Genomic DNA, 15,520 nt, shown 5'->3' with positions numbered 1-15,520 from the left:
GTTTAGTTTTCCCAGTCAGGTTTGTGAGCGCTGAGCTGAACTCCCAAATCTGGAGAAATGGTGGACTGTTCTTAGTCTGGCCTCTACCCTTTAACCTGCTTGGCATGGGTAATCCTACAAAGAGCCAAAGCATAAAATCCTGAATCCAGCCAACCGAGCTCTCCAGATCACTGAGGCATACAAGCCTCCAAACCATGACAAGGTTGTGCTCCTCTTGAAGATGCTCTATCTATGTTTCTAAGTTTAAGCTAAAGTCTGTCCCCAGCCTTATAGGCTCATCAGGCCAGTGCTTATGCCGGTTTCTGTGGCGTGAAGTGACTGTGAGTACGAATCTCCCCACACCCGCCCCCCCGGATAGGACACCAGTCTATCGCGAGGTTAACCCCATTTTGCCAGTACCCATTTTCAGCTGGGTGGACTGAAGCAATGTGTGGTTAAGTGCCTTGCTCAAGGACACAAAACGATGCATCGGTTTGGGCTCGAACTCACGATCTTCAGATCACTAGTCCAACACCTTAACCACTTGGCCACACGCCACATATCTATGTTTCTAATTATTTTATAAATTCCTATCAGGTCTCCCTCAGCTGTCAGCCCTCCAGAGAAAACAAGCTTGTCCAAATTCTGCTTATATCTCATACACTCTAATCCAGGCATCATCCTAGTAAGCGTCTTCTATACCTACTTCCAAAGAATCTATATAATTCCTTTAATGAGACAAACAGAATTATACACAAAAATACAGGAGCAGCCTCATTAAAGTTTTAAACACAAGAAATTCCGCAGATGCTGGAAATCCAAAGCAACACATACAAGATACAAGAACAGGTCAAGCAGTAAGTATGGAAATAAATAAACAGTCAATGTAATAGGATGAGACCCTTCCTCAGGACTGGCAATGAAGGGGGAAGTTGCCAGAATAAGTAAAATAAAGTTTCATATAGCCACAGTATGACTTCCTTACTCTTATATTCAATGTCTCTACCAATGAAGGCAAGAATGTCATATGTCTCCTTTACCACCCCATTGTCTTACACAGCCGCTCTCAGGGAGCTATGGATTTGAATTCCAAGATCCTTCTGTACATCAGTGCTGTTAAGGACTCTCCCCTTACATTTGACCTCCAGAAGTGCAAAACCTTAAACCTGTCTGTACTAAACTCCTTCACACTATATGCTCCCCCTCAAAGAGAAGATTCTCATTTTACAGTTCGATTCATTGGCTTGGCGATTAAGGAAATCAACAGTGGACTCACTATTGTTCAGTAGAAAAAGAAAATATATTTTACAATAATCTGTCAGATTAACAACCACACCATTTTTTCACAGCTACCATTGGGTAGGAGTTAAAGAAGCCTGAAGTCCCATACACCATCTTCAAGAACAATTCCTTCCCTTCAACCATTCAGTTTTTGAACCAAGCAGCAAAACCCTAATCACCACCACAGCTGAGCAACAACATGACCATTCTGATTACTTGGCACAAAAAATTGTCATTTTTGTGCTAGTTGTATTACTTTCTCATAAAAATTGTGTATAGTTTAAGTGAAAGTTATGATTGCTGCTTATATGATGCAAAATGTCTGTGATGCTACTGCAGGTATGTTTCTCAGTCTGAAAAAGATTCACTGCACAAATGTCAGGGAGATGAGAGATTTTTCCTATCAAGAGAGATTTCCCTTAAAATTAAATCAGATTTTGAGTGTTGATGACTTTTCCCACTGTATACTCAGGGTTTTAGCAACTTATATATCATTTGAGTCCTACTGCAGGTCAGTGTCGACTGTGGATGCTGTGTCCCAGCTGTCTACATGATTCACAAGCCAAGGTGTAAGCATGCAGGGCAGTATGATATGGACAGCAAGCTGTTGCCCATGCAGCAGGCTCTACCCCTCCACACAGCTGATGAATCTAAAGTACTGGCAGATACTAATACAGTTCAGACCAGCAGCATTGCAGCAGTCAACATTGAACTCACTGCAGGACTACTTTAGGGACTCAACCTTCAGACTTTTCCCTCGGGATTTACTCCTGAAGCCTCCTCCACAAGTGGGTATAGTAGCGAGGCAGAGGAGGCTTGAGGTCAGAGTTTTCCTTCTCCAAGGCTGATGAGCCCTACCTACCTGAAGCAACAGGTCTTAAGGCATCAGTAACCCAACTTTGCCCCTTCTCCTGTCAGTAGAAACAGTTCCAATGGGCTTAGTAGCTAACACACATGTGAAGACCAGAAGCTGGCCATGGTTGTCAGAGACTATTTAAGATGGACGCCATTGGGACTATTTAATAAGTAGTTGGAGTTTATCCCACTACCACCCCTGGCTATAACAACCTTAAGGAATCTCAACAACATATATTCCTTTTCCGTTGAATGCCAATTTACTCTTGCCAGGATCAACTTCAGCACTGAAATGTAGAAAGATCAAGTAAAGTAAGGGAATTGTCCCTAGTGACTTGGCAGATATTTGTTTCCTTATCTAACAGTAGGAGCTAAAGCAAATTTGCTAGTCATTAGTGTTTGCAAAAATGTACAGCACCCAAATTATCTGCTTTCTTTAACCTTCCAAAGTGATTGTACTTGCAAAAGAATCTCACTGGCTGTAAAGTGGTTAAGTTGTGAGAAGTGATACATAAATGTAAGTCTTTTGTTGTGGAGTCAGAGTTACCAGTAATGATGACAGTAAATTTTCTTTCCTGAAGTTTGTATGTTAATAAAATCTTTATTTCCAGGTTTTCTACATGTTTGAGATTCACAGTTAATTCCTGAGAACTGCAGTAGTATGAATTCATAACTCTGGATCAATGGTTACTTAGTGTTTAATATCACTATGCCACCATGCCACCTTGAACTGCAGGTGCATTTTTGCATTAAGCTGAAGACAACATTCAAACCATAGAATTGACAGCCTGACTTTGAACTTACCCCTACTGTGTTTCACTATTGTCGGAGAGCAGTGTATGCCCCTGACTATACCCATGCCTCTGTTGTACTGCAGCGCTGTGTGACCCCATCCTGGCCAGGTTCTCTGTAGTTGCAAACAGTTGAGTGCCAGTTTATGACTCTGACTAGGAGATCATCTCCAAATGCCTGACACTACTTTTGTTTGAAACAGCAATATAGCCGGCAGCATGAAGTTAATAAATAAATTTCTGGTGCATCGTGGAAAGTGAATAAATGATTGGATTAGAGCAGGTGAACCCAAGGGTAATTACATCCTCTTTCTGCAGTTTTGCTTCAAAAGGAAATTTATTATCCAAGTACTGCATATGTCACAATATACTAACTACCTTGAGATTCATTTTATTGCAGACATTCATAGAAGAAAATAAAAATACAATAGAATCAATTAAAACTGAACACAAACACTGACTAACAGCCCAATTTCAAAAGACAGACAGATAGACAGACAGACAGGAGAATACTTTGAAAGGGACTCCCTGGGGTGTGGAATCAGTTCAATGTTGAGGTGAGTGAAGTTAACCACACTGGTTCAGGAACCAGCCGGCTGAACAATAATAACTTTTCCTGAACCTGGTGTTCTGGGCCCTGAGGCTCTTGTACCTCCATCACAATGGCAGCAGCAAGAAGTGAGCATGGCCTGGAGGGTGGGAGTGCCTTGATGATGGATGCTGCTTTCTTGAGGCAAAGCTCCTTGTAAACATCCTTAATGATGTAGAGGGCTTTGCTTGGGATCCAACAGTTTTTGTAGACCATTCCAATCTGCGCAATGGCATTTCCATACCAAGCTGTGAGCAGGTGACATTGCTATTTGTTGGAAGATGTGTTCAGGTGGAAGATGGTGAACAGTGCTAAGGTTAAGATGAGGAAGAATTGAGATTTATGTATTTAGAAATACAGCACAGAAAAGGCCCTTCCAGCCATTCAAAACTTGCCACCCCGCAACTTCTGACAGCTCCAATTAGTGATATTAAACACTAAGTAACCATTGATTCAGAGTTATGAATTCATACTACTGCAGTTCTCGGGAATTAACTGTGAATCTCAAACATGTAGAAAACCAAAGTAGCTGAGGAAAACACAGACGTTCCATTGGGAGGATGTACAAACACCTTAAAGAGAATGCTGGGATTGAACTCTGATGTCCCAAGCTGTAATGTCGTGCTAACCTCTACGATACTGTGATGACCCAGTTTCTGTACGTCCAGATAACAGCAGAGCAGCAGAAAAAAAGCTGGAACTTGAAGGAGGGAGTGTAGGCAGCTACTAAGTTGGAACACAAGAAGACATGGCTGCAACTTTGACCATGGGCTGCTGAAATCACATTTGAAGCCCACACATTTCAGTCAGCCCACTCTAAATGGAATTACAGCCTTACATATGCAATATTCCCACTACTTCATTTCAACAAGCAAATTATTATACACCCACAGCAGATTTATAAATTTTAAATCGAAGACAATATGGTATAACTCTTATTTGTGATTCTGACACTGTGATCACTGCAGTGATTTATTTTATAAATTGTTATTCAGGACTATTTTTATCAGTATGATAACTAAAATGTAACTACTTTTCTACTTAGCAACTTTCAGCCCTTTAAACCAGATGTTGCTAGGTGATAGTTGAAAGTTCAAATTTATTATTGAACTACATTAATCACCATATACAACCCTGAGATTTATTTTCTTGAGGGCATACTCAGTAAATCTATAAAATAATGACCAAAACAGAATCAAAGGAAGACCTCACCAACTCAAGCATTCAAGCAGAGTGCAGAACACAACAGATACAAAAAGAAATAACAATAATAAATAAACAATATGTATTATTTATTGCCCATTTTCAATGATTTATTGTTATTTGCATTTTAGCTTTCCTGGTTGAACAAGTATCCAGCTTATACAGAAAAAAAACATGTCACATTTAATTCCAAATCAAGAAACTCAGAAGTAGTAACAAAACAGTCATAAAAGAATAATTATATTAATAGTTACAAATTAAGCTGTAGACTAGTGTTAAGGATCCACTGGGTCAAAGGGGCTCTGCTGATAGCTCTGGACCACAGCAGCCCTGAAATTCTCCCCTCTTTCACCTGGCCATGTGGGCTTTGAACCAGCCCCTTCCCTAATTGGACTCTCGCCAATTACCCACTTATCTCCTCAATAGCACCCACCTGTTTCTGTTCTCGCTCATTACCCGGTCCATTTAAACCCTGCCTCGATTCACACTCTCTGCCTGTTTGTCCCAGTCCTGAACGGGGTCATTCCAGCCTGCTATAGTGACTACTGCCAATGGAAATTGTTGAATTCTGTGTTTCTGGATTCTGCCTGTTTGGAACCTGATTCTTGCCTGAAGCACCCGTAATCGTCTGCCCTCGCCGGGCAGCCTTTCCCGGGTAAGACCTCTGCCTGCCATTCTGGCTTTGTACCTGCCTCCTGGTGTTGAAAGACTGTTGCTCCTGTGGCTGCTAATAAAATCCTGGTAAAAGAACATTCATTGGTCTGCACTTGAGTCCTACCACAACAGGCCCCTCCTGACAACTAGAATGAACCACAATTTGGATAACTTTGAGGGTTTGTTGGAATACAGCTGGAATTTAATTAATTTAAACAACATGAGGTACTCTTCAGACTTGTGTTTCAAATCTTCATCATGCATGTCATGATTAAGCTTGCTAGGTGCCTGGTACTCACATGTGCAATAATCTCATAATGTTGGCATATCCTGTGTTAACCATGAGCTTGAATATGAAAATTCTACTCCTATCTGGTCTAAAATAAAATGTGCTGAAAGTCTGAAATGAAAACAGAAGATGCAGGGGAAAAGCTCAGCAGGTCAGACAGTATCTGTGGAGAGAGAAACAGGGCCAGTTAATTCAGATCTGGAATTCTTCATGAAAGCTGAGTTTACTTAACATTTTCTGGTTTAATTAAAAACCAGGTTTTTTTCTGGTTAGGTAAAGGGAACCCAACCTTATGCTGCTACTACTGCAGAATTTGTGGTATCATAAGACCATAAAACCTAGGAGCAGAATTAGGTCAATCGAGTCTGCTCCACTATTTCATTATGGCTGATCCATTTCCCTCTCGGCCCCGGTCTCCTGCATTCTACCCATAACCTTCTACACCCTGACTAATCAAGAACCTATCAACCTCTGCCATAAATGCAGCCAATGACAGCTGCACATAGCAACAAATTCCACAAAGTCACCACCCATTGGCTAAAAAATGCTTCATCTCTATTCTAAATGGACATCTCTCTTTTCTGAGGTTGTGCTCTCTGGACCTCGGCGGGCCCACTACTGGAAACAGTCTGTCCATATCCATTCTATCTAGGCCTTTCCACATTTAATAGGTTTCAATGAGACCTCTGCTCATTCTTTGAAATTCCAGCAAGTACAGGGCCAGAGACATCAAACACTCATCTTATGATAAGACTTGCATTCCTGGAATCATTTTCATGAATCTCCTTACATTGAACACTCTCCAATGTAGTTAGAGCCAATACAATCCTGACCTGAATCTTCCCTGAATCGGGACTTGATTTCTTTCACTGTCTGATAGGGATTTTGTACACTTTCCGCATTACTACATGAGTTTCCTCCAGGTGCTCCAGTTTCCTCCCACTTTCTAAAGTCATACAATTAGAGTCAGGTTTAGTGAGTTGTGAGTGTGGAAGTGCAGTGACACTTGAGGTTGTCTTCAGCATAGTCCCAGAACTCTGTGGGTTATTGACACAAATGATGCATTTCATTGTACACTTTAGTGTATGAATAAAGCTAATCTTTAATCTGTCCACACATGGGCTTTCTCTGGGTAGTCCAGTTTTCCTCCACATCCCAAAGACAGTAGAACTGGAAATGGTTTCAAAAGGCTTTTGACAAGGTCCCACACAGGAGATTAGTGTGCAAACTTAAAGCACATGGTATTGGGGGGTATGGTATTAATGTGGATAGAGAATTGGTTGGCAGACAGGAAACAAAGAGTGGGGAAAAAGGGACCTTTTCAGAATGGCAGGCAGTGACTAGTGGGGTACCGCAAGGCTCAGTGCTGGGACCCCAGTTGTTTACAATATATATTAATGATTTAGACAAAAGAATTAAATGCAGCATCTCCAAGTTTGCAGATGACATGAAGCTGGGCGGCAGTGTTAGCTGTGAGGAGGATGCTAAGAGGATGCAGGGTGACTTGGATAGGTTAGGTAAGAGGGCAAATTCATGGCAGATGCAATTTAATGTGGATAAATGTGAGGTTATCCACTTTGGTTGCAAGAACAGGAAAACATTATTATCTGAGCGGTGGCCGATTAGGAAAAGGGGAGGTGTAACGAGACCTGGGTGTCATTGTACACCAGTCATTGAAGGTGGGCATGCAGGTACAGCAGGCGGTGAAAAAGGCAAATGGTATGTTGGCATTCATAGCAAGAGGATTTGAATACAGGAGCAGGGAGGTTCTACTGCAGTTGTACAAGGCCTTGGTGAGACCGCACCTAGAGTATTGTGTGCAGTTTTGGTCCTGTAATCTGAGGAAAGACATTCTTGCCATAGAGGGAGTACAAAGAAGGTTCACCAGATTAATTCCTGGGATGGCAAGACTTTCATATGAAGAAAGACTAGATCGACTAAGCTTATACTCACTGGAATTTAGGAGGTTGAGGGGGGATCTTATTGAAACGTATAAAATTCTAAAGGGATTGGACAGGCTAGATGCAGGAAGATTGTTCCCGATGTTGGGGAAGTCCAGAACAAGGGGTCACAGTTTAAGGATAAAGGTGAAGCCTTTTAGGACTGAGATGAGGAGAAACTTCTTCACACAGAGAGTGGTGAATCTGTGGAATTCTCTGCCACAGGAAACAGTTGAGGCCGGTTCATTGGCTATATTTAAGAGAAAGTTAGATATGGCCCTTGTGGCTAAAGGGATCGGGGGGTATGGAGAGAAAGCAGGTACAGGGTTCTGAGTTGGATGATCAGCCATGATCATACTGAATGGCGGTGCAGGCTCGAAGGGCTGAATGGCCTACTCCTGCACCTATTTTCTATGTTTCTATGTTTAGAACATGGTGGCAATAGATGAGATTATGAGAAATTAAATATGAGATTAACATAAATGGGTGTTTGATGCCAACACAAATTTAGGATTTGTTTCTATGTTCCATTTCCCTGAAAATGAAAAGTGACTGACAAAGTTGATAAGACAACACGTCTTCCATCAGGCATAGCAACATGAAGTGTGGGTGTAATACTATACTGTGTCAGTATGCAGATTGAGCACCCCCATCCAGCATCGTTCTGCTTGCTCTTTTAACGACACAGAGGGAAGGCATTTTGCCCAATTCTCCACACAAGATCACTTACCGAAAACAAAACATGAGAAAAGCTTACTGATGATGAGACCACTCGAGGGCATTGGGTCCATTCAGCCTCCCAGGGGAACAAATGCTTTATAACCATCCCCCCTCCAATTTATTTATAATCCTTCATGTTCAGCCTGCTCATCAATTCCCCTTTTTTGCTGAATAATCTAGTTATAATTTCCTTATGCTACTTAACCAATAATTTTTAACATTTGAGATGTGGATGGAACTGGAGCATCTACAGGAAACCAATTAAGGCGACAACCTCCAGACTTCACACACACAGCGAAGGCCAGGACTGAACCCAAGTCCCTGAAGCAGAGTGACCACAGCTCTAATTGCCACGGGATTATGTCTTTTTAGGAGGGTTATTAATTCTGCTCATTCCTTATATTATAAACTCAGAGAACTAAAAACCCACCAGCTGCTTAACTGACCAGAGCCATCCAATAGAAAGCCCTTTTGTAGCTGAGGGCAATCAATGAAAGCCCCTGTTACTGGTTATTCCTTACTGATTTTCTGAATTAGCTGTGCTAACTAATCACTTTCCAATGACAGGATGAGAAAACTGCACATGGTACTCCGAGCACAGCCTCACCAACAATTTGCACAAGTGCAACATAGTGTCCCAACTCCTATACTCATTGCCTGGACAGATGAAGGCCAGCATGCTAAAAGCCTTTTACACCACCCTGTCTACCTGTGACATGGCTTTCAATGAACTGTACTCTTCTACTCCTAAGTTTTTTTTCCCACTACACTCCCTAGAACACCATCATTTACAGTATACATTCTACAACAGTTTTGCTTTCTGAAGTGCACCTCACATATCTGTATTGAAATCCATTTGCCACTCCACCCACTTTCTTAGTTGTTTTAGATACCCCCTATGTAATCTATGATAGCCAAATTCACTATCAACAACACCACTCAATTTTGAGTTATCCACAAATTTACTGACAAAATCTTGTGCATTTGTATCCAAATCACTTGCATAACTGACTAATTTCAAGGTTCCTATCATTAATCCCTGTGGCACATCACTAATCACCAGCCTCCATTCTGATAAACAACCTTCAGCCACCACCCTCTGCTTCCCAGCACTAAGCCAATATTGAATCCACCAACTTGCTCTTCATGGATTCCATCGGAGTTAACCTTCCAGACCAGGCAACTACATGAGATCTTGGTATAGGCCTTGCAAGAGTCCAAATAGATAACATCTACTGCCATACCCTCGCCTCGTCTTTTAGTTACAGCTTACAAAAAAATCTATAAAAGTTTGATCAAGCATGATCCATCAGGGACCCCCACCACCCAGGACATGTCCTGATATCACTGCTGCCATCAGGAAGATTGAACAGGAGCCTCAGGACTCGCACCACCAGCTTCAGGAACAGTTATTACCCTTTGGTCTGCAGGCTCTTGGACAAAAGGGAATTAATTCATTCAGCTTCACTTGCCCCATCATTGAAATGTTCCTACAGCCTATGGACTCATTTTCAGGGACTTCTTAGCTCCTGTTCTCAATATTTATAATCTTGGAGTTTTACCAGCCTATAGTCCCCTGGCTTGTCCTTGCTGTCCTTCTGAAACAACTCAACAACATTATTCATTTTCGGGTCTTCAGGAACTTCACGAATGGCTAATGATGAAGAAAAGCACTGCACCAAATTGGAAAGGTCAAGTACAGACTGAATCGAGATGGTGTATCTTGCAGCAGGATCATGATCAGAGAGTGAGGATTGACCCACTGTCCGGCAAATTTAAGCGCCGGGCCAGATTGAAAAAGTCAGGGCCGGAGACAAGGCACATTCATACAGTTTAGGTTAGATTTAGTGAATTTTGAGCATGCTACGTTGGCCCTAGAAGCACAGCAATACTCGAGGTTGCCCCCAGCCAAGTCCTTGGACTGTGTGGATCATTGACACAAATGACGTGTTTACTCCAGGCTTTAATGTACAAATAAAGTTAATCTTTAATCTGTGACCACATGGGTTTCCTCTAGATGGTCCAGTTTTCTTCCAAATCCCAAAGACATTGGAATTGGAATTGATATAGAATGTGGTGGCATTAGTGGTCAGCTTGCTGCTCTGCAAGGTTTATTCATGTCTGCATTGAACCAAGGCTGTGGCCTGCAAGTAGCATGTTCCTGGGATTGGCTTCGGATTCACTTTCCTGAATTTCAGTTCTGAATATTATTTGCTTATTTTTACTGCTTGCAAGATTTGTTTCCCCTCCCCCACATATCGAGTGTTTGACGGTCTTCCTCTTTTTTAAAAATTGGGTTTCAAATAGGTTTCTTTCTATTATGGCTGCCTGTAGGAAACAAATCTCAAAGTTGTATATAATGTACATAATTTGATAATAAATGCACTTAACTGTCAAGGGCCTTTGGAATTTCTTCTGCAGCCTCCCGCAGAGTCCAAGAATGCACTCAGTCAGGCCCTGGAGATTGGCCCATCTTAAAGCACTGAAAGGCTGCAAGTGTCTGGTGATGTGAATATCCTCCAAAGCATAGACACTATTTTAATCTATTGAGCAACAATGATTTTCTCCTCAGTAAACACCAAGAGGAAGCATTCATTAAAAGTAAAAAAAAAATGTTTTGAATAATGTGAAGCTGACCAATTATCGCAATGCCAACGTGCTTTAGAAAATGGCATAATTGCCGATGTTTTATTACTGGCTAATAAAAGCTAGAAGTGACATACAGGTTACTCTCTCTAATTACTTTTCACTTATTTTCTGTGGAAAATTGTGGTAAACTATCGTTGCAAATGAAGAAGAGGCAAGGCTGACTCAAGGGTTGAGGCATGCAGGTGCAATGCAAAGTCAGAACAAGATCGAGGCATGGTTGAGGCACAATCGAGATGGAGTCAGAATAGGAGTAAGCGGGTCAAAGGAAAGTTAGAGCAGAGGAGTTCTGGAGCCTATCCACCTAAACCAAGAGTGAGGCTGGATCAATCTAAGCACTGGGCCATTTTGCAAAGGTTGGGTAAGAACGGAATTTGGCAGCGGAGTCCAGGCCCAGATCATATCGACGCAGCGGAGCCTGGGTCCTAATGCTGGGGATGACCTAATGTTTGGACAATTTAAACACTACGCTAAATGGACTGAAAAGACAGGGTGTCAGGACTGGAGGCAAGGGTCAGGAGGTCACTGCTCTGCAACATTTATTCTGCTTTTCTCGGCATTGAGGCTGAGGCTGTGTCCTGCTCCAGGCTTCGTGTCTGTGAGTGAGCTTTGTGATCATTTTCCCCGCTGTGTAATTGTGGTGAACTAGATATACCTGTCTGACTGCTCCTGTGGCTCCTCCCACAGACCCCTGTATAAAGGCGACTGTGGGCTGCTGCTCTCCCTCATTTTCCCCAGGATGTAGTGCTGTTTATTCTTCCAGTCAATAAAAGCCGATATCTCATTTCCTAAGTCTCAGCGTGAGTTATTGATGGTGCATCAGTAATGAACTGAGACTGAGGCTATGGGCCTATGCTGGCTGCTCCAGGCTTTGTCTGTGAGCTTTGTGATCATTTCCCCCACTGTGTAATGAACTGAGACCGAGGCTATGGGCCTATGTTGGCTGCTCCAGGCTTTGTGTCTGTGAGCTTTGTGATCATTTTCCCCGCTGTGTAATGAACTGAGACTGAGGCTATGGGCGTACGCTGGCTGCTCCAGGGTTTGTGTCTGTGATGCACCATCAATAACTCACGCTGAGACGTAGGAAACGAGATATTGGCTTTTATTGACTGGAAGAATAAACAACACTACATACTGGGGAAAATGAGGGAGAGCAGCACCCACAGTCGCCTTTATACAGGGGTCTGTGGGAGGAGCCACAGGAGCAGTCAGCAGGGTCTGTGGGAGGAGACACAGGAGCAGTCAGACAGGTATATCTAGTTCACCACAGTCTGTGAGCTTTGTGATCATTTCCCCCGCTGTGTAATGAACTGAGACTGAGGCTATGGGCCTATGCTGGCTGCTCCAGGCTTTGAGTCTATGGACTCAATTTCTTGCTAAATACTGTTACTTGCTTTTATTGTTTAGACCATAAGATATAGGAGCAGAAGTAGGCCATTCAGACAATCGAGTCTGCTCCGCAATTCAGTCATGGGTTTATCCAATTCTTCCAGTCATGCCCACTCCCCTGCCTTCTCCCCATACTCGTTGATGCCCTGGCTAATCAAGAACCTATCTATCTCTCCCTTAAATGCACCCAATGACTTGGCCTCCATAGCCGTTCATGGCAACAAATTCCACAAATTTACCACCCACTGACTGAAGTAATTTCTCCACATCTCTGTTCTAAATGGACTTCCTTCAATCCTGAAGTCATGCCCTCTTGTCCTAGACTCTCCTACCATGGAAAATAACTTTTCTACATTCAATCTGTTCAGGCCTTTTAACAATAGAAATGTTTCTGAGATCCCCCCTCATTCTCCTGAACTCCAGGAAATACAGCCCAAGAGCTGCCAGACGTTCTTCATACAGTAACCCTTTCATTCCCGGAATCATTCTGTGTCTCACTGTGGCTGATGTGAGGAGAACCCTGTGCAGGGTCAACCCATGGAAGGCTGCTGGACCAGATGATATTCCTGGCAGAGTGCTTAGAGGATGTGCAGACCAGCTAGCAGATGTCCTCACTGACATCTTCAACATTTCCCTGATCAGTGCCACCGTTCAAACGTGCTTCAAGGCTGCCACCTTCGTCCCTGTGCTGAAGTCTTCAGTGTCTTTCCTCAATGGCCCACTGTCCCATTGCACTCACATCCATCATCATGAAGTGTTTGGAGAGGTTTGTCATGAGGCACATCAAGACCCTGCTGCCCCCCTCACTGGACCCCCTGCAGTTTGCGTACCGTCCCAACCATTCAACAGACGATGCCATTGCCATCACCCTCTACCTAGCCCTAACCCATCTGGACAAAAAAGACACGTATGTTTGAATGCTGTTCATAGACTTCAGTTCAGCATTCAACACAATCATCCCTCAGAAACTAATTGGAAAGCTGATCCTATTGGGCCTGAACACCTCCCTCTGCAACTGGATCCTAGACTTCCTGACTGGGAGACCTCAGTCAGTCCGGATCGGGAGCAGCATCTCCAACACCGTCACACTGAGCATGGGGGTCCCCCAGGGCTGTGTGCTCAGTCCAATGCTGTTCATTCTGCTGACCCATGGCTATGCTGCAACACACAGCTCGAACCACATCATCAAGTTTGCTGATGACACGACCATGGTGGGTCTCATCAGCAAGAACGACGAGTCAGCATACTGTTACGAACCCCATAACTGGGTCACTTACCAGCAAAGATAGAGAGGTCCGTTGAAGTCTGATGGTACTATCTTTAACAGTATTTGGTAAAAATACACAAATAATATCAATGCAAACATACAGATAATATACGTTGTCAATACTAACTCTAAAAGTGCAGGTATAATAATAATCAATAAGAAATAAGCTCTATCGTTGTCTAGGGGATAATGCATTGTCCGATGGAAATATAAAAGTCACTCAGTTCATGCAGTTCATACAGGCTTCAGCCTTTGGGGACTGCTGGGTTTTCAATTGTTGGAGAGAGAGAGAGGTTTTGAGAATAGAAACTTGCCAGCTTTCCTTTATCCGATCTTGATCCGTATTCGTCCTTTAGCGAGGCCGTTCCGTGGAGGACTTGTCATCCGGGCAAGGATGGACACACACACACAAGCCTCCACCGGTCTCATACATTTCTCCTCGTGTGTCTAAAGGGGTTGTTCCCCAGACCCTCTTTTATCCTTACTCAGTCTCAGATGTCAATCAGGTTGGGATGATGCAATCCCTCAACCAGCCCACTCTGGTCATTCCCTGAGGGCTTCAATGAATAGTACAATACTCAATACACAATTCCGTCTCCAAGAGACAATGGCCGTTATCAATGGTTCTGCCTTTCTGGGGCCAGGACACATTCCAAACCTGTGTATTCTGGACGTCTCTCTCTCATTTCCCGGGTCCCAGACCCGAATTAATAGCAATCTTGCGATTCTCAAAAAGGAGGGGGCTACTTTGTACCCTTCGGCCCCTCAGAGTTGTGGCACATTTGTAACAATACAGAGAGGAGGTGCAGCGGCTAATGGACTGGTGCAGAGCCAACAACCTGTCTCTGAATGTGAACAAAACAAGAGATGTTTGTTGACTTCAGGAGGGCAGGGAGCGAACACTCCCCGCTGAACATCGACAGCTCCTTGGTAGAGATCGTTAAGAGCACCAAATTTCTTGGTGTTCACCTGGCAGAGAATCTCACCTGGTCCCTGAACATCAGCTCTATAGCAAAGAAAGCCCGGACAGTGTCTCTACTTTTTGCGAAGGCTGAGAAAAGTCCATCTCCCACTCCCCATCCTCATCACATTCTACAGGGGTTGTACTGAGAGCATCCTGACCAGCTGCATCACTGCCTAGTTCAGAAACTGCACCATCTTGGATCGCAAGACCCTGCAGCGGATAGTGAGGTCAGCTGAGAAGATCATCGGGGTCTCTCTTCCTGCCATTACAGACACTTACACCACACTTTGCATCCACAAAGCAAACAGCATTATGAAGGACCCCACGCACCCCTCATACAAACTCTTCTCCCTCCTGCCATCTGGGAAAAGGCACTGAAGCATTCGGGCTCTCACGACCAGACTATGTAACAGTTTCTTCCCCCAAGCTATCAGACTCCTCAATACCCAAAGCCTGGACTGACACCAACTTACTGCCCTCTACTGTGCCTATTGTCTTGTTTACTATTCATTGGAATGCCTGCACTGTTTTGTGCCCTTTATGCAGTCCTGGGTAAGTCTGTGGTCTAGTTTAGTCTTTTGTGTTTTACGTAATTCAGTGTAGTTTTTGTATTGTTTTGGGTAGCACCATGGTCCTGAAAAATGTTGTCTCATTTTTACTGTGAACTGTGCCAGCAATCATGGTCGAAGTGACAATAAAAAATGACTTGAACTTGACTTGAATCTTCTCTGAACCCTCTCCAATGTCAGTATATCCTTTCTAAAATAAGGAGCCCAAAGCTGCGCACAATACTCCAAGTGTGGTCTCACGAGTGCCTTATAGAGCCCCAACATCACATCCCTGCTCTTATATTCTGTACCTCCAGAAATGAATACCAACATTGCATTCACCTTCTTCACCACCAAATCAACCTGAGGTTAACTTTTAGGGTATCCAGCACAAGGACTCCCAAG

This window comes from Hemitrygon akajei, chromosome 1, assembly GCF_048418815.1.
Source record: "Hemitrygon akajei chromosome 1, sHemAka1.3, whole genome shotgun sequence".
Classification (NCBI taxonomy): domain Eukaryota; kingdom Metazoa; phylum Chordata; class Chondrichthyes; order Myliobatiformes; family Dasyatidae; genus Hemitrygon; species Hemitrygon akajei.
Note: the sequence above shows the minus strand (reverse complement) of the source record.